The following is a 24,892-nucleotide window of genomic DNA, read 5'->3' on the forward strand; positions in this document are numbered from 1 at the left end:
TCTAGAGCAGCCCATTCTGGAGGCTCCTCCTGCCAATGCCACGCGAGCAGATAAAGATGCTTACAAGAAGCATCAAGATGACGCATTAGATGTATCATGTCTAATGCTCGCGACCATGAACTCCGAGCTTCAAAAGCAACATGAGTTAATGGGTGCTTATGATATGGTTGAACATCTTCGTCAACTATATCAAGGACAAGCGCGGCACGAGATATTTGAGATCTCAAGGGCACTATTTCAATGCAAGATGTCATATGGGACTCTCATAGGCCCATATGTACTCAAAATGATTGGGTACATAGAAAACCTACAGAGGTTGGGATTCTCACTTGGCCAAGAGCTGGCCACTGACCTGATCTTGCAATCCTTGCCGGATAGCTATAGTCAATTCGTTCTAAACTACAACATGAACGAAATTGACAAGCCACTGCCCGAACTGCTTAGTATGTTACGAACTGCTGAGCTCAACCTTAAGAGGGTTAAGCCCAACTCTATTTTGATGGTTCAGAAGGGCAAGGGCAAGCCTAAAGGCAAAGGAAAGTCCTAAGCCAAGGGCAAAGGCAAGGCACTGAAGCCTAAAGGGGGGGTCGCCAAGGATGCTACCTGTTTCCACTGCGGTCAGACCGGGCACTGGAAGAGGAACTGCAAGGTGTACCTGGAAGATCTTAAGAAGAAGCAAAGTGAGACTTCCACTTCAGGTATATATGTTATAGAAGTCAATCTATCTATTTCTTCATCATGGGTATTAGATACCGGATGTGCTTCTCACATTTGTACTAATGTACAGGCGCTGAGAAATAGCAGGGCATTGACGAAGGATGAGGTGGACCTACGAGTAGGCAATGGAGCACGGGTTGCTGCTGTTGCTGTAGGAACTTATCATCTATCTCTGCCCTCTAGGCTTATATTAGAATTAGATGAATGTTGTTATGTGTCGGCTTTAACTAAGAACATAATTTCAGTTTCTTGTTTGGACAAGAAAGGTTTCTCTTTTATAATAAAGGACAAATGTTGTTCTGTTTATTTAAAAGATATGTTCTATTGTAGTGCACCTCTGATGAACGGACTCTACATTCTAGACCTTGAAAGTCCTATCTATAACATAAATACCAAGAGATTCAAGTCAAATGATATGAACCAAACCTATCTCTGGCACTGTCGCTTAGGTCACATAAATGACAAGCGCTTATCCCAGCTCCATAAGGATGACTTGCTGGACTCATTTGATTTTGAATCTTATGAGACGTGCGAGTCATGCCTACTAGGCAAGATGACCAAGACTCCCTTTAGTGGGCACAGCGAAAGAGCGACTGATTTGTTAGGACTTATACATAGTGATGTATGTGGCCCTTTCAATATCACTGCTAGAGGCGGTTATAGGTACTTCATCACATTTACTGATGACTTCAGTAGATATGGTTATGTGTACTTGATGGCACATAAGTCTGAATCCTTTGAAAAGTTCAAAGAATTCAAGAATGAAGTATAGAACCAGCTTGGTAAGAGTATTAAGATACTTCGATCAGATCGAGGTGGAGAATACCTTAGCCATGAGTTTCGTGACTATCTAGTTGAGTGTGAGATTCTATCCCAACTCACTCCTCCTGGAACACCACAGTGGAATGGTGTATCCGAAAGGAGGAACCGTACCCTATTAGATATGGTACGGTCTATGATGAGTCACACAGATCTTCCTACATTTCTTTGGGGCTATGCTCTAGACACGTCAGCTTTTATACTCATCCGAGTTCCATCCAAGGCCGTGATAAAGACACCATATAGGATATGAACTGGGAGAGATGCCCAGGTGTCTTTTATGAGCATTTGGGGTTGTGAGGCTTACGTTAGACGTCAAGTCTCAGACAAACTGGGACCCAAATCTGATAAGTGCTATTACATTAGATATCCCAAGGAAACTAAGGGATATTACTTCTACATAACCAGTCAGCACAAGGTAGTTGTGTCAAAAACTGGGGTCTTTCTAGAAAGGGACTTTGTTTCTAGAAAAACTAGTGGGAGTATGTTCAATCTTGAAGAAGTTCAAGATGCGGACCATAGCACTAAAGCCTCGATGGAAGTTTAACTGGAACCACAAAGTGTTGTGAATGATGTTGTTCCACAAAGAGTTGAGGAATAACAACCAGTTCAAGTAGACATACCTCTTCGCAGGTCTGATAGGGTACGTCGTCAGCCTGAGAGATACTCATTTCTCTTGTCTGACCATGATGACGTTGTGCTCATAGAGGATGAGCCTACCACCTATCAAGAAGCTGTGATGAGACCATATTCTGAGAAATGGCTAGAGGTCATGAGATCCGAAATGGAATCCATATACACCAAACAAGTATGGACTTTGGTTGATCCACCTGAAGGGGTAAAACCCATTGGGTGTAAGTGGGTCTATAAGAGAAAGACTGACATGGATGGACTTATCTATAAGGGTCGCTTGGTAGCTAAAGGTTTCAAGCAGATTCATGGTATTGACTATGATGAAACATTTTCTCCAGTAGCGATGTTTAAGTCCATTCGGATCATGGTTGCTATTGCAGCATACCATGACTATGAGATATGACAAACGGATGTCAAAACCGCATTTCTGAATGGAAACCTGCTCGAGGATGTGTACATGACACAACCTGAGGGTTTTGTAGATCAACAGCATACTAGCAGAGTATGCAAGCTACATAGGTCCATTTATGGACTGAAGCAAGCTTCTCGGAGCTGGAATCTTTGATTTGATGATGCAATCAAATACTTTGGTTTCATCAAAAATGAAGATAAGCCTTGTGTCGACAAGAAGGTTGTAGGGAACATAGTTGTATTCCTCATTTTGTATGTGGATGACATACTTCTCATTGGGAAGGACATCCCTTTGCTACAGTCCGTCAAGACTTGGCTAGGGACTTGTTTCTCAATGAAGGACTTAGGTGAAGCATCCCACATTCTAAGCATACAGATCTATAGAGATAGATCTAAAAGGTTGCTTGGCCTAAGTCAGAGTACATATATTGACAAGGTACTCCTACGGTTTGCCATGCAGAACTTCAAGAAGGGATTTCTGCCGATGTCACATGGCGTGAGTCTTTCGAAGACTCAAGGTCCCTCTTCTAGAGAGGAGAGAGACCGCATGGATCAGATCCCTTATGTCTCAGCCATAGGATCTATCATGTACGTCATGCTATGTACTCGTCCTGATGTCTTATATGCTTTGAGCATGACGAGCAGATACCAGTCAGACCCGGGTGAAAGTCCCTGGATAGCAGTCAAGAATATTCTTAAGTACTTAAGAAGGACCAAAGAATATTGCTTGATATATGGAGGCGATGACGAGCTAGCTGTAAAGGGTTACAGTGATGCCAGCTTCCAGACTGACCAGGATGATTATCGATCGCAGTCGGGGTTCGTGTTTTGCATAAATGGTGGTGTTGTGAGCTGGAAGAGTTCGAAGCAGGACACAATCACTGATTCTACAACAGAGGCCGAGTATATTGCTGCATCAGAAGCAACAAAGGAGCTAGTTTGGATTCGCAAGTTCATCACTGAACTTGGGGTGGTTCCTAGCATCGTTGACCCTATTGAGCTCTATTGTGACAACAATGGAGCTATAGCACAGGCTAAGGAACCTCGCTCACACCAGCGGACCAAACACATACTACGACGCTTCCATCTTATTCGAGAGATCATCGATAGAGGAGATGTGAAGATTTGCAGAGTACCCACAGAGGCTAACATCGCAAATCCCTTGACCAAGGCTTTGGCACAGGGAAAGCATGATGGTCACACTAGGTCATTAGGCCTTAGAGCCTACACTGATTGACACTAGTGCTAGTGGGAGATTGTTAGTTAGAGCCCTAGAGTCAATCATTTGATGATTGTTGTATGGACTCATTGTATCCTATTCTTATATATAAAGACATTTGGTTTTGGTTATTATGCTTACTTGTATTGGTGCCAAATAAACTAAGTAAAATAGCGTCCTTGAGTAGAAGGTTCTTACCTATATCAATCGATTGGTTGAATCGATAGTGAGATGATATAGGGAACACTACTCTTAATCATTCCTAGTCGAGTATTAACATTCAGTGACAATGTTAATGCAATAAGATTAGCATGTAGGTCAACTCGATGACTTGATCTCACAAGTCATGGATATAGAGATATCAAGTTGACACATGGGTATGCATTGGAGAATGTATACTGAATGACCCACCATGAGAAAGTATCATGGATCGTTATATGAGTGTCATATACTTTCTCATGTGGCTATTAGTATGACTACTAGTCCTTGGACTTGAAGTCACCATGGATCCCTACATAAGGAGTTACGTACTTTGGCTTCGTCAAACGTCACCCGTAACTGGGTGGACTATAAAGGCGATTATAGGGTATGTAATGAATTATGCAGAGGGATGTGAGTGATATAAATGGGATCTATCCCTCCTATATGACGGGAGCGACATCGATATTCTTGATAGAGTGAGACCACGAAGTGCATGACCATGCCCAAATGAGTCAATATTAGATATTAAGCTCATTTGATTGAGTGAGTCTACTTGGAGTTCAAGATTTCTATTGAATAGAGGATGACACGGTCTATGCCTCACATTGATCAATCTAGATGTCTAAGATAGAAGGACAATGTCATATGTTGTGAGGAGTCCCAATTAGTAGTCACAAGGTGATGTTGGATCTCAACATTCTTATAACTTGGGTAGTAATGATGTGTTGCTAGATACCGCTCATTACTAATGCTTCTAAATGGATTTAGGAGCATTGCCAACGTTATAAGAACCTATTGGGTCACACACAAAGGACAATTAGATGGAGATTAGGTTCATATGATGAACCAAGAGGATTAGATTCATGTGATGAATCAAATTGGATTAAGAGTAATCCTAATTGAACTAATTGAGTTGGACTCAATTTGATTCATGTGTTCAATAAGTCTAATTTAGATTATGACTCATTGAATCAATTTAATTAAATGAATTAGATTCATTATATTAAATTGGCTTGAATCAAATGGTTAGATTAGATCAACCAAGGGAGAGAAGTGGTCAACTTTGACGTGACTTAAGTAGGAAGATGAAGAGTCAAGTTTTGACTTGACTTTGACTTGACCAATGCCACATCATCAAGGCTTCTTCATTTGGTTAAGTTTTACTTGACCAAATGCCACCTCATGGGAGTTACCAAGAGTTGTGACTCTTGATATTCCATGGGAGTTACAAGCCATAATGTGGCAGGCCACTTAAGGATGAAAATTGATTTTTCATTGAAGTGAATTCATTCCATCTTCTTCCTCAAGCTCTTCTCTTCTCTCCCTCTCCTCCCTTGGCCGAACCACTTAAGGTGCTAGCACACCTTTGTTTGGTCTTCTTCACCTAGTTTGTTCGTGTGGATACGCATAGAGGATCGTACACTTGACGATCTCGAGATCCGGCGAACCTTTGGACGAGCGGGATTGCGAAGGGCATCTCATCAAGGGTAAAATCTCTCAACCATGTAGTTCTAGTGTAGATCTAGAGGTAAGAAACTCGTACTCAAAATTTAATGAAACTATTTTACTTCGCACGGATCCGGTGGCTTGGGGTTCGGGGTTTCCGCAACGCAAAAAGACGGTTTTTAAGGACCGAAAAATCCAACATCCACTTCTTCAATAATATCTCTCATATATCTCATCACATAAAAATCACACTGTTTCGAATATGGTTGGCGAGGACCCTATGTTAAAAACAAATTGTAAATGTTCTTATATACATGTTTAATTATTTATAATTTAATCATAAGTAGACATGCATACCTTTATTACTTCCCATGTAACATGTTTTTTCTCTTTTTTTCCTTGTTTGAATTAAACAATCTTATGCTCCTTTATACATCAATAAGAATGGACATATGAGAGTTTTACTGATTAAAAAAATTGCTTAATAAAAATAAAATATGTACTCATATCTACTACGTATATCCAGTCCTCGTCACGAATGCGATGACTAAGCAAATCCAACAAATAAATTGTCTCCTTATATGGATCAATGACTGTGAGAATCCAATGATAACTATACACAAATCACATAATTATTGCATGCATATTTCTCAAAATAATAAATTAAAACTGATATTATAAGTCTTACTTACCCAACATTATGTGACACCAAAACTAGTTAATTTCTTGATGTTTTTCTCAGCTTATCTGCCAAGACATTCATTGAGATAAATTGAGCACAACTTAAACATTCATTGAATTTCACTATAGGCAACAAAGCCAATGAATAATATTGTTACTTCATAAATCAAGTTTCAAGAAAATTCCAGATCGAAGAGACCATTTTAGGAATATATTCTACCATTTTCTGTGTTTCTTGAGATAAATGGGTAACAAAGGTAACACCCAAGGAAAGAGCAGATAAATCAGAAAGACCATAATATCTTAGCTAAAAAAACCACCACATGTTGGATTAACGTCACTATTAGCAGCCTCCCTTAAAAAAGATAATGCAATAATATTAAAAATTGTCTCAAGACAAGCATAAAAAAAATGACAAGCGGCTTACAAATTAGAAAAGAGTTTGCAGCGACAATGTTCACATATTTGAAAACATCTCCATTTTAAAGACACACTAGAATAGCTGCCAATATTATGCAGTCAACCATACCAAGGAAATTCATGAAAAGCTAACTAGTTGTAGATTCTAAATTATATTCAAATGCTTAAGTATAACTGTTAAGAAGTATTAGTATTAATAGAATTATGGTGTAACAAGTTCATTCCTGCATTGATATTTCAGTTTAGGATTGTATCCAACATTCTATGCATATCCATGTTAATATTTCAGTTTAGGATTATTGTGACATTGTTTGTACTCAGTGTGAGATACTTTTCAGTGCTTCATCAATTTTGTCTCAATTTTCAATATAATTTGAGGGTTTGTTTTGTTATTGCATCAGTTAAGAATAAATAAGTTTATATATATAACCACAATAGAATGTTGCTTAAAGTTGCAATTTCGGATTTCATTGCTACAGATAACACAATGGCCAAAAACTATAATACTTGATTGAAATTCTAGACAACAGCAGTCACACCTGAGATGACTTTAAATAAAAGATATATTTAGAGAACATAAAACAAAACAGTTGTTTCAAATATGACAAATAAAGCAAACAAATACCAAGGAAAAACGAATTATGTGGCAGAAGCTTACATTTGCTCTAATTTTCCATTGTTTACAAAATATCCATTATGTTTTGTTGACATTTTGTTTACTTGAAAGTATTCATCCTGCAAAAAACAGCATAATCAATATAATCTTTCAATGTTAAACCAGCAAAAAGAAGAAAACAGAATTAAAGACATCATTAATCAAATGCAAGATGGAAGACAATCTTTGATGCACCTTCTGATCCAGAACTTAAAAGGAACAAGCAATGCATACAAAAACAACTTGGCTGGCAGACGGTAGGTAGGTGCTAGCTCAATTTCTGCTCAGGATATATGCTGCCAGTCAGGGCCTCCTAATAAATGGAAAGACAAACATGACTTGAAATATGCGTAGCTTGTCATTAAATGTCAATCTCAAGAAATGTTTCTGAAATCGACAAGCTGTAGTTGTGGGCTAAAGTTGCTGCCCATGTTCAGTGTACCATTGAAGCCATTGTCACTTAGCAATCTATCAAGGTGTCAAAGTTTCAGCATTAGGTTCCATTCAGTCAAGTATCCTCTGCTTTCACATCAAATAAAAACTCTCAAATCAGTACTCACACTTGTTGCAATTGAGGCAAGCTGAATAGCTCGGCCAGAACCTGAACTGTTAACAAAACTAGATTATATTAGTAAAAAAATCAGTAATGAAGAAGCAAAATCAAATAAAGAAAATTATTCGAGAAACTTGAGCATATGTCAAATATTACCATTGAGAAAAATGAATCCTTCTGGCTGGTAGCATTTCCTTCAATAATTTCTCTGATAAATTTCATCACATAAAATCCACATTGTTTCACATCTGGTTGACAAGGACCCTATGTTAACAAAAAAATTATCAACGAATAATGCACATATTGTTGGTGCGGGTAGCACTAACGGTCTAACCCAGGTTTTGATGAATGACAAATAGGTTAAGTTAGTTTTGTTGTTGTCTGACACTTTGATCGAGTGTGGAGGAGAAGTCCAGACAGGTCGACGGGCTGACCGGATGTCTGGCACGAAGTCCAGCTAGGTCGACGGGCTGACCGGATAGCTGGCGAGAAGTCCAAGCGGGTCGACGGGCTGACCGGACGCTTGGTGAGAAGTCCAGCTAGGTCGACGGGCTGACCAGATAGCTGGCGAGAAGTCCAAGCCGGTCGACGAGCTGACCGGACGCTTGGCAAGAAGTCTAGACGGGTCGACGGGATGACCGGACGTCTGGCAGGTAAGTGAGGTAAGTCACTGGAGGAGAGTGACTGCGAGGACGCGTTCCCGGGAAGGGAACATTAGGCGTCGATCCGGCTTAGATCCATTTCGGATGTCTAAGTCGAGATCGTGACTAGATTCCGGTCTCGGAAAGACGGAATCTAAGTCATACTCTTTGCTATTACTTTGTTGAACTTTAATTGTGCTAACAATCTGTTTTACAGGATATATATTTGCCTCCGGACTAACGTTTGTCGTGCAGGACGAATTCTGCGGGAAAATAGGGTCCGGGCGCCCGGAAGGAATCCAAGCGCCCGGAAGGGATCCGGGCGCCCAGGAGGCAAACTTTATCCTGATTGCGCATCGCCACGTGGAGCATCTCGGTTTGAGCAGCTACGTCACATTCCAGGCGCCCGGAAGGGATCCAGGCGCCCGGAACAGCATATAAAAGAAGCCCCAGACAGGAGCTTCAGGAAAAATCAAACTGAGAACTCTTCTACTGCTGGTCTTGCTGCTCGACGTTCAGTGCGACGCCAACAACGCTCCGACAAAGTGCTCCTTCCGTTTTGATTTAATTTCCTTGTCGGTATTGCTTTATTTTCACTAGCATTTCCTGTACTTATTCTGTAATCATATTTCGACTTGTTAGTGATTGCCCAACGAAAGTGGTCAAGGACCACGAGCCTTCGAGTAGGAGTCGTCACAGGCTCCGAACGAAGTAAAAAACATCTGTGTCTATTTTACTTTTCCGCTGCGTTTATACTCTAAGTTTTCGAATCGATATTCACCCCCTCTATCGAATCTAACGGTCCTACAAGTGGTATCGGGCGGTACCGCTCGATTTGGTACAACCACCAATCGATGGGGTGAAATTCTTTCTTTTCGGTCTTGTTTACACTCAAAACTCCAAGCGGTTTATAATTTTCTATTATTTTTTGGCTAAATTGGTGCAACACCAATCTAGATTTTCCTCTATTCTCTCTTCAACTACTAATCCAAGACCAAGTCTTGGGATTTTTCTTTATTTACACAAAATGTCCCAACAAGAAGGATTCACCAGTTCGACCTCCACTCTTCAACGGGGACGACTTTCCGTCTTGGAAGAAGCGCATGGAGGTCTACCTCAAAACAGACTTGACCAGTGGATGAGCATTACGAGACCCTACAAAATTCCGGTGGACAACTCCGGAATCTAGTGGATCCTGAAGACTGAAGAAAAAAACATCAACAGAAAATAAAGCGATCAACACTCTACAGTGTGGATTGACAAGAGAAGAACTGAACAGTCGGTCCACACAAAAGCGCTAAAGAGCTATGGGACAAGTTGATCGAGCTGCACACGAGTGACGCTAAGGTAACAAAACGAGATATGCTTTTAAATAAAATTTTTAATATAAAAATGCGGGAAGGAGAAACGAAATCAACTCCACGCGAGGATCAAGGACATCCTCAACGGGCTTCATGCGATAGGCCACCGGATGGAGAACAGAGACTTAATAAGGTGCGATTAACGCTTTTCCACGTAATAGTTTGTGGGCATCAATAGTGGATGTCTACAAAATTTCTAAGAATCTTTCGAAATTAAAATTAGACGAGCTTTTCCGTGAATTAGAATTACGAACAAACTAATCTCGGAGCCGAGAAAGGTATAACTCTATTTGCAGGTTCCTCCAAAGAAAAGAAAAGCAAGCCTGAATTTGAAGAAGAATTTGACCAAGACTCCGAAGACGAAGAACACCTGGTGAACTTGGTAAGAAAAATGTTCACCAGGAGAAAGAGGAGCTTCAGCAAAAAGGACCTTCAAAAGATCAGCTCTCCCTCAGAACAAAAGAACGTGACTTGCTACGGCTGCAACACAAATGGGCATTACAAGAACGAATGCCCAAAACTGAAGTTCGACAAACCAAAGCCAACCAAAGAGAAGGCACTCAAAGCAACGTGGGACGACTCCTCGGACGAATCGGAGGAAGAAGAGCAGAAACATCAGAGCCACCTAGCACTGATGGCCCGCGAAGCCGAAACAAAAAATGAGTCGGAAGATGAAGACGGGTCTGAACCCGAAACAAGCCACGAGTCCGTACTCGTTTCCGAAGGCTCGAATGAGGTATATTTTAATTTAAACAAAAAGTTTTTTAGAATCATCTCTTGTTTAAATAGTAAATTAACTAAAGTAGAAAATGAAAACAAATCACTTCTTGAGGAAAATCAAAACCTCAAGGAACAAATCAAAAATTCAAATCCAACTCAAGATCTAACACTTGAGGAGGAGAATCTATCATTAAAAAATGATGTTAAAAATTTAAAAGAAATGTTAGAAAAATTTACAACAAGATCAAAAAATTTAGACTTAATCCTAAATAATCAAAAAGCATGTTATAATAAAACCGGACTAGGATATAAGTCGAATTCAAATAAAACCTTCAAATCATTAATAACCCAATACAAATCAACCAATCTAGCTTGGGTTCCGAAAGCGTGTCTGACCACGCAAGTAGGACTTAATCAATATTATATACCTAAAGAAAAAATACATTATATAAAATCGAATAAACCAAACCAAAATCCAAAATACAAACCTAAATCAAATTTAAAATCTAAACAGTTTAAAAACCAACAAAATTATCACCAAGTTAACCATAACTATAAAAAGAATCTACACAAGCCTAAAATCAAAATTTATTAAAGGCCAATAATTCAGGGGGAGGCTCCAGAATAGCTGGCACCTCCAAAACTAACTTACCCGACAAGGTAACCCAAAATTTACCAACCCGGCAGGGTAATTAAGATTAGTTAAAAAGAGACCAAGTTTAACTTGAATCATGGTACAGGTGAAATTTTTGGATGATAGTACGTTAGGAAAGCTTGGGCATCGTATGTCTAGAAAGATATGGCTTCGATCTGGTGCATTTGGCCAAGTGAAACTGACCGAAGCTACCCTTAAATGAATCCTAACCAGTTAGACCAAGATTTAGTACTAAGTTCTGTGGATAGGACTATTCGGAAAACCTCGAAAGGTTGGTTACTTCTAATGATGTCCATGTGACTCACCAAGTTTAGAAGTTTATCCGAAGAATGCCTGTTTGTGGAAACCAAAACTAAATCTGAATCTAACACACGTTAAACCAAAACTCCATAATTAAAAATCCAATTTCATCTCACGAAATCATAGGATTCCCTGATTGAAAATATAGATCGGGTGAGATGAATAAGGCTTCAAAAATTTTAATTTTAAACTTAAAAATTTTAATTTTAAACTTAAAAATTAATTTCAAAAATTTTAATTTTAAACTTAAAAATTTTAATTTCAAAATTTTAATTTTAAACTTAAAAATTAATTTCAAAAATTTTAATTTTAAACTTAAAAATTAATTTCAAAATTTTAATTTTAAACTTAAAAATTAATTTCAAAATTTTAATTTTAGAGTTAAAATTTTAATTTCAAATTTTTTTTAAAAAAACAATTATTTTCAAAATTTTAAACTTAAAAATAATTTTCAAAATTTTAAACTTAAAAATTATTCTCAAAATTTTAAACTTAAAAATTAATTTCAAAATTTTAATTTTAAACTTAAAAATTAATTTCAAAAATTTTAGACTTAAAAATTTTAATTTCAATTTTTTTTAAAAAATTATTTTCAAAATTTTAAACTTAAAAATTATTCTCAAAAATTTCAAACAAAAAAAATTATTTTCAAAATTTTAATTTTAAACTAAAAAATTATTTTTCAAAATTTTAAACCTAAAATTTTAATTTCAAAATTTTAATTTTAATCTTAAAAATTAATTTCAAAAATTTTAATTTTAAACTTAAAAATCAATTTCAAAAATTTTATTTTTAAACTTAAAAATTTTAATTTCAAAATTTTAAACTTAAAAATTATTCTCAAAATTTTAAACAAAAAAAATTAATTTCAAAATTTTAAACTTAAAAATTAATTTCAAAAATTTTAGACTTAAAAATTTTAATTTCAAATTTTTTTAAAAAAATTATTTTCAAAATTTTAAAATTAAAAATTATTCTCAAAATTTCAAACAAAAAAAAATTATTTTCAAAATTTTAATTTTAAACTTAAAAATTATTTTTCAAAATTTGAAACCTAAAATTTTAATTTCAAAATTTTAATTTTAAACTTAAAAATTAATCTCAAAATTTTAATCTTAAATTTAAAAAATTAATTTCAAAATTTTATTTTTAAACTTAAAATTTTTATTTTTAAACTTAAAAAATTAATTTTTAAACTTAAATAATGCATGCTCAAAAGACTAACTTTAAATCCTACTTACTGTAGGAAACCAAGTGGATTTTGGACAGTGGTTGCTCCAAACATATGATTGGAGATCACACCAAATTCACTCAATTCACTTACAAAAGCCTAGGAACAGTTGCCTTTGGAAACAACGGCAAACACAAGGTAATTGGTATAGGTAATTTTGAATTAAAATTAGACTTTATAATTACAAATGTTTTACTTGTTGAAAATTTTAAATATAATCTTCTAAGTATAAGTCAATTGTGTGATACTAGGTATAAGGTCAAATTTCTATCTACAGAGTGTTTAATCAAATATCTAGATAATCCTACCATAAGCCTAAAAGGCTTTCGAAAAGACAACATCTATGCCATCAACTTAACCATTTCTTCCATTAAGTGTTATTTAACACAAAAAGAAGAAACTTGGTTATGGCATAGGAGGATGTCTCACACCAACTTTAGAAATATAAGTAAACTAAATGGACTTGTAAAAGGCTTACCAAAGTTACCTAACTTAGATTCAACCATATGTAATGCTTGTCAACAAGGCAAACAAACTAAATCAACCCACAAACAAATAAATCAACCACAAACTAACTCAATCTTAGAACTTCTACATTTAGACCTTTTTGACTCCCATGGAGTTAAATCTATAAATGGAAATTTATATTGCTTAGTAATTATAGACGATTATTCTAGGTTTACTTGGGTCAAATTCTTAAAACATAAAGATGAAACTTTTGAAATTTTTACAAATTTTTGCAAACAGATTGAAAATGAAAAAGATATTAAAATTAAAAGAATTAGGAGTGACAACGGGGGAGAATTTAAAAATCACAACTTTAACAGTTTTTGTCTAGAAAACGGTTACCATCATGAGTTCTCATGCCCTAAAACCCCCCAACAAAATGGAATTGTAGAAAGAAAAAATAGAACCTTACTTGAAGCTTCTAGAACAATGTTAAATGAGTATAACCTACCTAAATACTTTTGGGCAGAAGCCGTTAGTACAGCCTGCTATGTACAGAACAGAACAGAACAACAATAAATAAAATTCATAACAAAACGTTCTTCGAATTGTTTTATAATAAACAACCAAACATAAAATATTTTAAGGTATTTGGGTGCCCAGTTTTTATCTTAAATACAAGAGAACACTTAGGAAAATTCACCTCTAATATTGAAAATGGAATTTTTGTAGGATATTCCCTAAATAGTAGAGGCTACAGAATTTACAATAAGGTTACCTTAAAAATTGAAGAAACTACTAATGTAAAGTTTGAAGAAACTAAACAAGACATAGGATCTACACAAACACCTGAGTTTGTTCCAGAAACCAACCAAACTCTAAGTCATGAAGAAGAGGAACAACATCAAGAGAATCAACCTCCTAGAACAATAAGGGTTAACCCAAATCATCCAATTGATCAAATAATTGGTGACCCAGACTTAAGAGTTCAAACCAGATCATCCTTTAGAAACCTAAGTCAAATTTCATTAATTTCAAAAATTGAACCCAAAACTGTGGATGAATCCCTACTAGACCCAGATTGGATTATAGCTATGCAAGAAGAACTAGCCCAATTTGAGCGTAATGAGGTTTGGGACCTAGTCCCACCACCTAAGAATAAGAAAATAATAGAAACAAAATGGGTATTCAGAAATAAACTAAGTGAAACTGGGGAAATTACTAGAAATAAGGCTAGGCTGGTTGCCAAAGGATTTAGTCAAGTTGAAGGACTTGACTATGATGAAACATATGCCCCAGTAGCCAGATTAGAATCCATTAGAATGTTACTAAGTTATGCAGCCCATAAGGGATTCAAACTATACCAAATGGACGTTAAGTCTGCCTTTCTCAATGGACTAATTAAAGAAGAAGTTTATGTAGGTCAGCCTCCTGGGTTTGAAAGTCTAGAACACCCTGATTATGTTTTTAAATTAAATAAAGCACTATATGGACTTAAACAAGCTCCCAGGGCATGGTATGAGAGGCTAACATCTTACTTAACATCTAAAGGATTCAAACAAGGTCAAATTGACCCAACCTTGTTTGTTAAATCATTAAATACAGACATATTTATTGCACAAATATACGTAGATGATATAATATTTGGCTCAACAAATTCAGAATTTTTAGAAGAATTTATTAATCTAATGGAAAAAGAATTTGAAATGAGCTTAGTGGGAAAATTAACCTATTTCTTAGGATTACAAATCAAACAAACAAATGAAGGAAATTATATTTATCAACATAAATACACCAAAGAATTACTTAAAAAATTTGGAATGGAAAATACAAAAGAAATAAAAACACCTATGACAGTAAACACAATCTTAGACAGTGACCCAAATGGAAAACCAATTGATTTAAAACACTATAGAAGTGCAATAGGTAGCCTACTGTACTTGACTGCAAGCCGACCTGATATTTTATTTGCAGTTAGTATGTGTGCTAGATACCAAACTTGTGCTAAGGAATCCCATTTGACACAAGTTAAAAGAATTTTTAGATATCTTAAAGGAACAACAAATGTGGGAATCTGGTATCCTAGGACAAATAATTTTGAACTAATAGGATATTCTGACTCAGATTATGCTGGATGCAAATTAGACCGCAAAAGCACAAGTGGATGCCAATTATTAGGTCCATCACTTGTTAGCTGGTTTAGTAGAAAGCAACATTGTGTTGCTCTATCTACAACTGAGTCAGAATACATAGCTATAGGCGAATGTGTTGCACAATTATTATGGATGATGCATACTCTAAAAGATTTCAACTTAAATATCACAAATGTAAAAGTATTAATAGACAATATAAGTTCAATCAACTTAACCAAGAATCCTGTGCATCATTCAAGAACCAAACATATTGAAATTAGGCACCACTTCATCAAGGATCATGTTACTAAAGGTGATATTGAACTCAAGTACATTGAGTCCAAATCAAATTTAGCTGACATTTTTACAAAACCACTCCCTGAAAGTGAATTTAGCAACTTACGGCGAAAATTAGGGATGTGCTTAATAGACTAGGATTCTTTTTAAACTATTTTTAAAATAATGTTTTTTAACTAATAGGTTAAACTTGTTTGTTTTCAAAACTTTCCATTTTTAGATTTTCAAAAACAGTTTTGGCCTTAGACTAGTTTTGAATCCTTAGAAAGCATGTACCCATAGGACTAGTTGTTAAGCATCTCACCAACACCTTAGGTTTACCTTGCTTGTGTTTGACAAACATAGAAAGGGGTGAGATGCATAGGCCAACTGTCTGGACTTAAGATGCTTATTTCAGTGCATCAGCATAAGTATGGACGTTAAATACAACTCAGATATTAATCAGATTAAAGTTCATCAGTCAAGTCAAACATTGACTGCTTATAATCAACTTAATCTGACTAACCAAGTGAAAGCTACTATCTTCTGATAGTTAGTTAGTACCTAATTGGTTAGACAGCTGGTTAAATTTAAGTATCAAGTTCAGGGGGAGAAATTAACTTTGTATGTTTAAAAAATATTTTTTAAAACTAACTTATTTTTAAAACACCAGTTTTAAAACTAACTAAATTTAAAAAAAAAATGTTCTTACTTGTTTAATTTTTGTTTTGTTTTGAAAAATCGAAGTTGAAAATTTACCTTTTTTAAAAGTAAAATGTTACTTAAACATGAAAAGTAAATTTGAAAAACCTGATTTGAAAATTTTTACACGCTTGAAAAGTTAAACTTGATTAACTTTAAATTTATAATTTTCAAAATTCAACTTGTCTCCCCCAAGTCAACTTGATTTTTTCCTTGGATTTAAAAATTGTACCAAACTCAGATTTTTTTTACAATAATTCGACACTATGATTGTTTACCCTTGTTTTTTGATGAATGCCAAAGGGGGAGGGTTAGGCGGTTAAGTTAGATAAACCAAATTGAAAACACTAAAACTAACTTTAAAACCAATGTACCTGATTTTCTCGTTCTTTCACTAACTTAACCAAGTTGTCATTCCATCAAAAAGGGGGAGATTGTTGGTGCGGGTAGCACTAACGGTCTAACCCAGGTTTTGATGAATGACAAATAGGTTAAGTTAGTTTTGTTGTTGTCTGACACTTTGATCGAGTGTGGAGGAGAAGTCCAGACAGGTCGACGGGCTGACCGGATGTCTGGCACGAAGTCCAGCTAGGTCGACGGGCTGACCGGATAGCTGGCAAGAAGTCCAAGCGGGTCGATGGGCTGACCGGACGCTTGGCGAGAAGTCCAGCTAGGTCGATGCGCTGACCGGATAGCTGGCGAGAAGTCTAAGCGGGTCGACGAGCTGACCGGACGCTTGGCGAGAAGTCCAGACGGGTCGACGGGATGACCGGACGTCTGGCAGGTAAGTAAGGTAAGTCACTGGAGGAGAGTGACTGCGAGGACGCGTTCCCGGGAAGGGAACATTAGGCATCGATCCGGCTTAGATCCATTTCGGATGTCTAAGTCGAGATCGTGACTAGATTCAGGTCTCGGAAAGACGGAATCTAAGTCATACTCTTTGCTATTACTTTGTTGAACTTTAATTGTGCTAACAATTTGTTTTACAGGATATATATTTGCCTCCGGACTAACTTTTGTCGTGCAGGACGGATTCTGCGAGAAAACAGGGTTTGGGCGCCCGGAAGGGATCCGGGCGCCCGGGAGGCAAACTTTATCCTGATTGCGCATCGCCACGTGGAGCATCTCGGTTTGAGCAGCTACGTCACATTCCAGGCGCCCGGAAGGGATCCAGGCGCCCGGAACAGCATATAAAAGAAGCCCCAGACAGGAGCTTCACAATTCAATCAAACTGAGAACTCTTCTACTGCTGGTCTTGCTGCTCGACGTTCAGTGCGACGCCAACAACGCTCCGACAAAGTGCTCCTTCCGTTTTGATTTAATTTCCTTGTCGGTATTGCTTTATTTTCACTAGCATTTCCTGTACTTATTCTGTAATCATATTTCGACTTGTTAGTGATTGCCCAACGAAAGTGGTCAAGGACCACGGGCCTTTGAGTAGGAGTCGTCACAGGCTCCGAACGAAGTAAAAAACATCTGTGTCTATTTTACTTTTCCGCTGCGTTTATACTCTAAGTTTTCGAATCGATATTGTGAGATACGGCAAAATAAAATAATCTATAATGATTATTGAGAATTTTTGGACATTTTTCTGGATTTATTTGGAAGGCTTATGACAGGGTTTAAGGGGATAAATTATTGGGCTTAAGATGTAATTAATGGAGGGCTACTTAAGGGTTGTGAGGACTTAATCTAACCCAAACCCTACTGCTTATAAGAAGCTACAGTGATAGCCCTAAATCGCCGTTCTCCCTTATTCCTCCGAACCTTCTGCCTTCGTCGATTTCCTCACCCTTTCGCCCGATCTCCGCCAACCCCACCTCGCGACGGCGCCTCCACACCCGAGCTCACGGCGACGATGAATCCGGCGGTCGGCGAAACCTCCTAGGCCTCTAACCCTCGACGACAGCGTCACCAGAGCTTCTTCCTCTCCTCGGATTCCAGCTGCACACGGGGAATCTTCAGTCGAGAGGAGCAAATCTGAGCTCCGGTGACTCCGAGGGTGGTAACGCCTGTTCCAGAGCTTGATAGGGACGAGGACGTATACCTCAGGCAGTTTCCTCATCTTCCCGAGGCTGGAGCCGAGTGGATCGGGTCGGGTTTCTCTCCGCCGATTGTGGAGGTCTTCGGCAGCAAGGTATTGAGGTATGGTTTGTTTGATTAGGGTTTTTCTATTAGCTATAGAACCTGTGATTGGGATGCCGGAAGGAGAGGTTAGATTGACTGAGGTTCGATTCTGGCAGTGGCTCACTGTGAGGAGTCCGGCCACAATTCCCAACTGCTGTGCTTCATCCGGGGATTAGTAGGTAAGGTTTCTACCACTATAGATGTTAGGTTGCAGATCTAAATGTTGGTTTCGGATTGAATTTGATACTGATTAGGCAACGTTTGGGATGCTCGTGATGCATATAGCTTTGTGAGAGCTCGGATCTGTGATCAGCAATATTGGCAGCATCAGTGTGTTAGTGGCAGCGAATTCCATCTCCAGGCAGGGAGACAACAGAGGTGAGTTCACTGTTGGGTAAAGATTTGGATTGGTTGGATACTTAGTTTAGTTGAGTATGAATTGTGCATTTGTACTTAGGGAACGAATGCATTATTGGAAATCCAAATTGTCATAGTGTGTGTGCTGGAATGGTGACATAAATTAGGGTTTGGGAATTGTTTTGGAGTAGATCAGTGTGGGGTTTATTTAGATAATGAAGGAGCCCAGATTAACATGCCTGTTTTGAGTATTGGCTTAACTATTTGGTTCTATACGTATATGGTTAAAATTGATACGTTGATGCAGGACATTGATCAGGACGAACGTCGTGACGAGATTGGCGTTGGATTCAGCTTACACTTAGAGGCGGGTACTTCTTGACTTGCTTCTTTAGATATTGATCCTAGTGCATGAGTTAGTTTCATATACGTAGTATTTATCTTGACTCCACTCGTCTTATTTCTTGTGCTTGATACTTTATCTACTCAATCTTTGAGCTACTCGTTTCTGTATCTATACAGTCTCTCGTTGCTATTCATGATATTTAGCAGATACTATAGTACTAGGTATTGGATACCAGATACCAGACATTAGATAGTAGGTATTGGATACCAGATACCAGACATTAGATAGTAGGTATTGGATATATGGACACCTGATACCATGTTTACCTGCTTTGATTACTGTTTATTTATGCTTAGTATTGAGCATGCGGAATCATGTAGCATACCTGATTTCCTGTTATATATATATGATGATTGTTGCATTATTCGCATCATGTCATTGCATGCATAGCCGACGACTTTGGCTCCCTTGTGGTTGAGACGGTCGTTGGCCTGGGCCGCACGCTCGGCCACTCATGGGTAGTGGTAGCTGGAGCGTGCCGCTTGTCCTGTCGTGCCACACTCGGTCACTCATGGGTAGTGGCGGCTGGAGTTGCGGCAGCAGGGATCCCATCGCAGACGTAGCTATTCAGCTACTATGCACCTGTCCATCCGGTCACTCGAGAGTAGTGGCGGCCTTTGGGTGGTACAGTTTGTCATCGATCCGGCCTCTCGACCATACAGGGGTCGTGGTGCAGAGAGGTGGGCGGGGTGACCATCCGTACATACGCTGTTGTTATTATATCTGCTGGTTGTTTACTTGTGCTGTTGTTGCTTATCTATGCTGCTGTTGCTATATTATGCTGCTGTTGTTTATTTATGCTGTTATGCTTACTTAGGTTGAGATTTATACCTATGTTAGGTGTTTAGACACTGGCTTACTTACTGTTGACCTGTATATACCTCACATGATACCATGTAGTTATGAGCAGTACTGTAGCAGGACTTTGCTACATCTACCTTCCCTTACTAGCCTAGGATATGGTTTCAGGTATGGATATATATTTTGTTTACCCAGTAGTATCTGCTATTTATCTTTCCCGAGACTGTATCCTGTTGTACCCTTAGCTGTTTATGATACTCATGCACTGTCTACTCTATTACCTGCTGAGTTTTATACTCACCCCCCGCATTGGTAATTTCACCAGGTAGCTGATAGCAATGCTAGTACGCTTGGAGGAGGATCCCGACTGCCGGTCCCATGTCACTTCTGAGGATGGTTTTACGGTTTTGGTTTTCATTTTATTGTGAGTTAAACCTTTGAATTTAGCATTGTAATAATTGGATTGTGGACTTGTTTTATATTTGGTTGTTTTGTCGAAGAGTCAAGTCGGGCCGGCCCGCGGTGAGTTTTTGTTACTTTATCTTTGTTATTCTTGTTTTCCGCTGTGTTTGACTTTACAGCCGTGTGGGCTGCATTTATCTGCGTGGTTGTGATTTAATTTGTATATGTATTATCTGTTGGTGATGTATACTGGTTGTATTTGTCACTACTACAGGGGAGGTGCTGTCCGATTTTCGTCGGACAACCTTACTCTCGGGGCGTGACAGATATTCACCCCCCCCCTCTATCGAATCTAACGGTCCTACACATATAACTATTTTTTAATTAATCACAAGTAGACATATATGTGTATATATAATATAGAAACCTTTGGCAAAGAAATACATGTGCACACTATAATTTTTTCTGGATCAGTATTCATACTATTTGTTCAAGCGAACAAACAGAAAGCACAGATGGATATACTTGAGCACAGAGAAGTTGTTAGTCATCCAAGAGGGTCTTCAACATTTATGAAGTGAAACTACAAACCATGTATCAACCATATATTTGTTAAGTCAGCACAATATTTGTGTTCGGTAGGTATTTGGACAAAAACTAACAAAAGAACAATATGATTTGATGATGATGATTGCTTCTCAGTTCTCTTATCTATTGATCTTTTTTACATTATTTCTAAAAAGGCGCCCAATTTCCATTAGGGTTCTTGAATCATTAGCTTAGGATTGATAATAAATAAATAAACACTACTTAAAGCTAATCTTTTTTATGCTGTACTCACCTCCCAACTCATGATTCTTCCCTTTCTCTTGCAGCTCATAGACCAGATCCACAATTCTTTTTTGCTCGGGAGTGCTGAATACTCCAGTATGTAGCTCGAGGACATTGAGGATATTAACGATCTTGTCATTAGCCCTCTCCAGGCATATGAAATCCTTTTTATGACAACATTGCTAAAGTGTATTTCTTCCCTTTGCTCCCTTGAAAATCTCGTCTCCTTCTTTGCAATCTCCCTTTTAACTCTTGCTGCTCCCTCAATCGAAGTTCTCCCTGACTCCTCCGTCTTTTCCTCCTGCGCTGCAGCCTCCTTGAGCTTGTCTTCTTGAGCCATGTCGTCCCAAGACATCCGGATTTGAGGGGACTCTGGCGAAGACATCGGATCCGGGTTCTACCCAGTTGGTTGGGCATCGGGAAAGGGGGCAGCAAAGCTAGCAGAGGCATAAGACGCCTGATCCTCCGTGGAAGTGGACTCAGAGGCATCCGCGTCAACTTCGGTAGCAAACCCTAAAGAAGAGCACCACCCCAGCGAACTAAGTAATCTAGCATTCTTCCACAGGAAAGGGATCAACAAATCAAGAACCGAGAAAGGAAAGGCGATACTTGGGCGAAGGGAGTCGATGCGGCTTCGGACAGTGGCGGAGCAGCCGTCGCAGAGGGATCGGGTGAGGAAGTGGAAGCCAATTGGTGAGGAACTCGGCTGCAATCTCTAAGTCTTTTGGATCGAACTGTTGGAGGAATAAATCGTCATCCTCCATAAGCAGCTGTCTTCTTCGTTCAACAAGACAAACAGGTTATGAATCGACGGAGGAGTGCCACCATTGGCGAAGAAGCAGCAGTGGAAGGTCAAAGGGCCTCGTCGAGCTCAGAAACCAGCTCACTAGGGAGAGAGGAGAGCACACAGTAGTGGATGGCGTGCAGAGATTATATGAGGAGAGGGAAAGAAAAATGGCTTAGAGATCGAGAATGCGAAGGGGAAAATAAGGTGCCGAAAAAATTTGCGGAGAGAGGGAAAATGACGGAACAAATAAAGTCAAAGACAACGGTTTTATCAAAACTGTTGTCGTAGTCCCTAAAATAGAGCTTAAAGACAACGGTTTTAGATAACCGTTGTAAAATGTGTTGTTGATTTTAAAAAAAATTACTCAATGAAAACGGTTTTCACAAACCTGTTGTATTTTGTATTTTTTGGGAGCTCAAAGATAACAGTTTTTTCTAAAACTGTTGTCTTTTACCAAATTTACAACAATTTCATCTAAAACTATTGTCTTTGTGGTGTTGTTGTTTAACATTTTTGTTGTAGTGATCCTACATTAAGAAAAAACCGACAACGATCTTTGGATGATACAAATAGAGTAAAGAAGTCTATATTTTTTGAGTTATATTGGCCAAATTTAAAGTTGAGAACAATTTAGATGTGATGCACATTGAAAAAATCATTTATGATGCTTTGGCTGACACATTATTTAATATAGATGGAAAGTCAAATGATACATTTAAAGCAAGGTTAGACTTGCATGATATGGGGATTAGAAGTGAATTACATTTAAAGAAAGTAGGAGATAAATTTAGTAAACCATATGCAAATTTCACGCTGACATTGGAAGAAAGACGTGCATTTCATCAATTTTAAAATTTGTTTAGTTTCTTGATGGATATGCTGCTAATATATCTAGATATGTGAATGTAGATGATGGAAATTTACATGGATTAAAATCACATGATTGTCATGTCTTGTTGCAAAGAATACTTCCATCTACTGTACGTAAATTCTTCCCAAAAGAATATATGTGGCACACTAATTGAGTTATGTGATTTTTTTCAAAAAGATAACTGCAGGATTTTTACATATAGCGGACTTATATAAAATGGAGGAGGAAATAGTCTTCATAGTGTAAGATGGAAAGAATATTTCCTCTAGTATTTTTTGATATTATGGTTCATTTGGCAGTTCGTTTACCCCATGAAGCTATGTTAGGTAGACCTGTTTCGTCACGATGGATGTATCCCTTTGAACGATATTTAGGCAGACTAAAAAAATATATTTGTAATAAAGCAATATCTGGAGGATCTATCACAGAGGGGTATACTATAAATGAGGCATTAACTTTCAGTTCTTTATAAACGAGTCAAATTGAGACAAGATTTAGTAGGGCAGAATAAAACAAAGATATTCAACCAGTAACATGCAATTTAAGTGTTTTCTCACAACAAACAAGAGTGTTTGACAACCAACATAATATGAAATTACCTTTGACTTTGTATAAGAAAGTATATAGGTATATTGTCAACAATTATAAAGAAGTTGACTAATATAGAAAGTAAGTTTTTACATTATGTAATTTTATTGTTTATATTTCATTATAAAATTATAACTTAAATATTTATTTATGCAGTGAATATCTACAACTTCTATCACATAAAGTTCATTCACTCGTTCGGGATACATTAGAGGACTTGGAAGTGAGCCAAAGCCAGTTAGGTCCACTTCTTTAGATGCCGTCTCCTTAACCAGATCAACTAATACCGCATTACGTGAAAAACTTGAATCCACCTAAGAAGAGTTAGTAACACCAAAGTTCAATTAACAAGCACTCAAGATGAGTTAGCATCAATGAAATCAAGACAAGATATGTTTGAACAAATTCTTAACCGATTGACACCTGGAGCATTAGATTTCTTGATCCATGATTCATCTTCGGCTCCATCTCCTCCTCCTCGTTCTTAGACTTTGATATTGTGGATTTTTGGATATGAACATGATGTTGCGAAGTTTATTTCTTGTAGACTTTGATGTTGTGGATTTCTAGATGTGAACTTCCTGTTTTAAACTTGTTACTTGTTTGTACTTTATTTGTTGCGTTACTTGTGTACTTTATTTGTTGCGTTACTTGATGTTAGACATTGATGTTGAGTACTTGCATCTGTTTGTGAATGTTGCTACAGGTGTGAACTTATACTTGATGAACTATGAGTTGTTTGTGAGTTTATTTGTGAATTTGTTGTTAGAGTTAATATTGTATAAGTTTGTGAATATTGGTGTTAGAGTTGTGATTATTGTGAATATTGTTGTTAGAGTTGTGATGATTGTGTGGGTTTGTAAATGTGTATACAGAGTATGTTGAAAATATTTTTTTTGAAAAAAAAAACAAAGGTTAGCGACGAAATCCTCGAAATTTGTCACTAACATTATTAGCGATGAAATATTGTTCAAATTCGTCGCTAACAACTCAAACATATCGAGCCTCATAGTTGGCGTTTGCGGTGAAATGAAATGGGGTTAGCGACGAATCATAATGTTAGCGACAAAAACTTAGCGACGAAACAGTTCAAATTCATCGTTAATAACTTAAACATATCAATACTTATCACAGGCGTTTGCGGCGAAATGGAATGGGTTAGCGACGAATTAAGATGGCGTTAGCGACGACATTAGGAAAATCGTAGTTAACTTGTTTGCGACGAAAAATTTAGATTCGTTGCAAACAAATTTCTTAGCGACGAACGATTTTAATTCGTCACTAAAAATTTAGCGTTGATTAAAATTATTTAGCGACGAGTTAATCACGTCGTTAATTTATTAGCGACGAAACATAAAAATCGTTGCTAATAATTATTTACGACAAGTTATAACGACGATTCTAGCGTTGTAAAGTTATCATCACAAATATTTGTTAGCGACGAACATTAATATGTTAGCGACGAAATATTTCATCTCTAAATATCAATTTTCTTGTAGTGT

General features: G+C 37.5%; 1 pseudogene; it reads right to left on the minus strand.

Annotated features, from left to right (window-relative positions):
- Positions 1–21,119: 21,119 nt before the first annotated feature.
- Positions 21,120–21,908, minus strand: LOC122023200 (annotated as a pseudogene).
- Positions 21,909–24,892: the final 2,984 nt, after the last annotated feature.

Source organism: Zingiber officinale, chromosome 9B (genome assembly GCF_018446385.1).
Source record: "Zingiber officinale cultivar Zhangliang chromosome 9B, Zo_v1.1, whole genome shotgun sequence".
Taxonomy (NCBI): domain Eukaryota; kingdom Viridiplantae; phylum Streptophyta; class Magnoliopsida; order Zingiberales; family Zingiberaceae; genus Zingiber; species Zingiber officinale.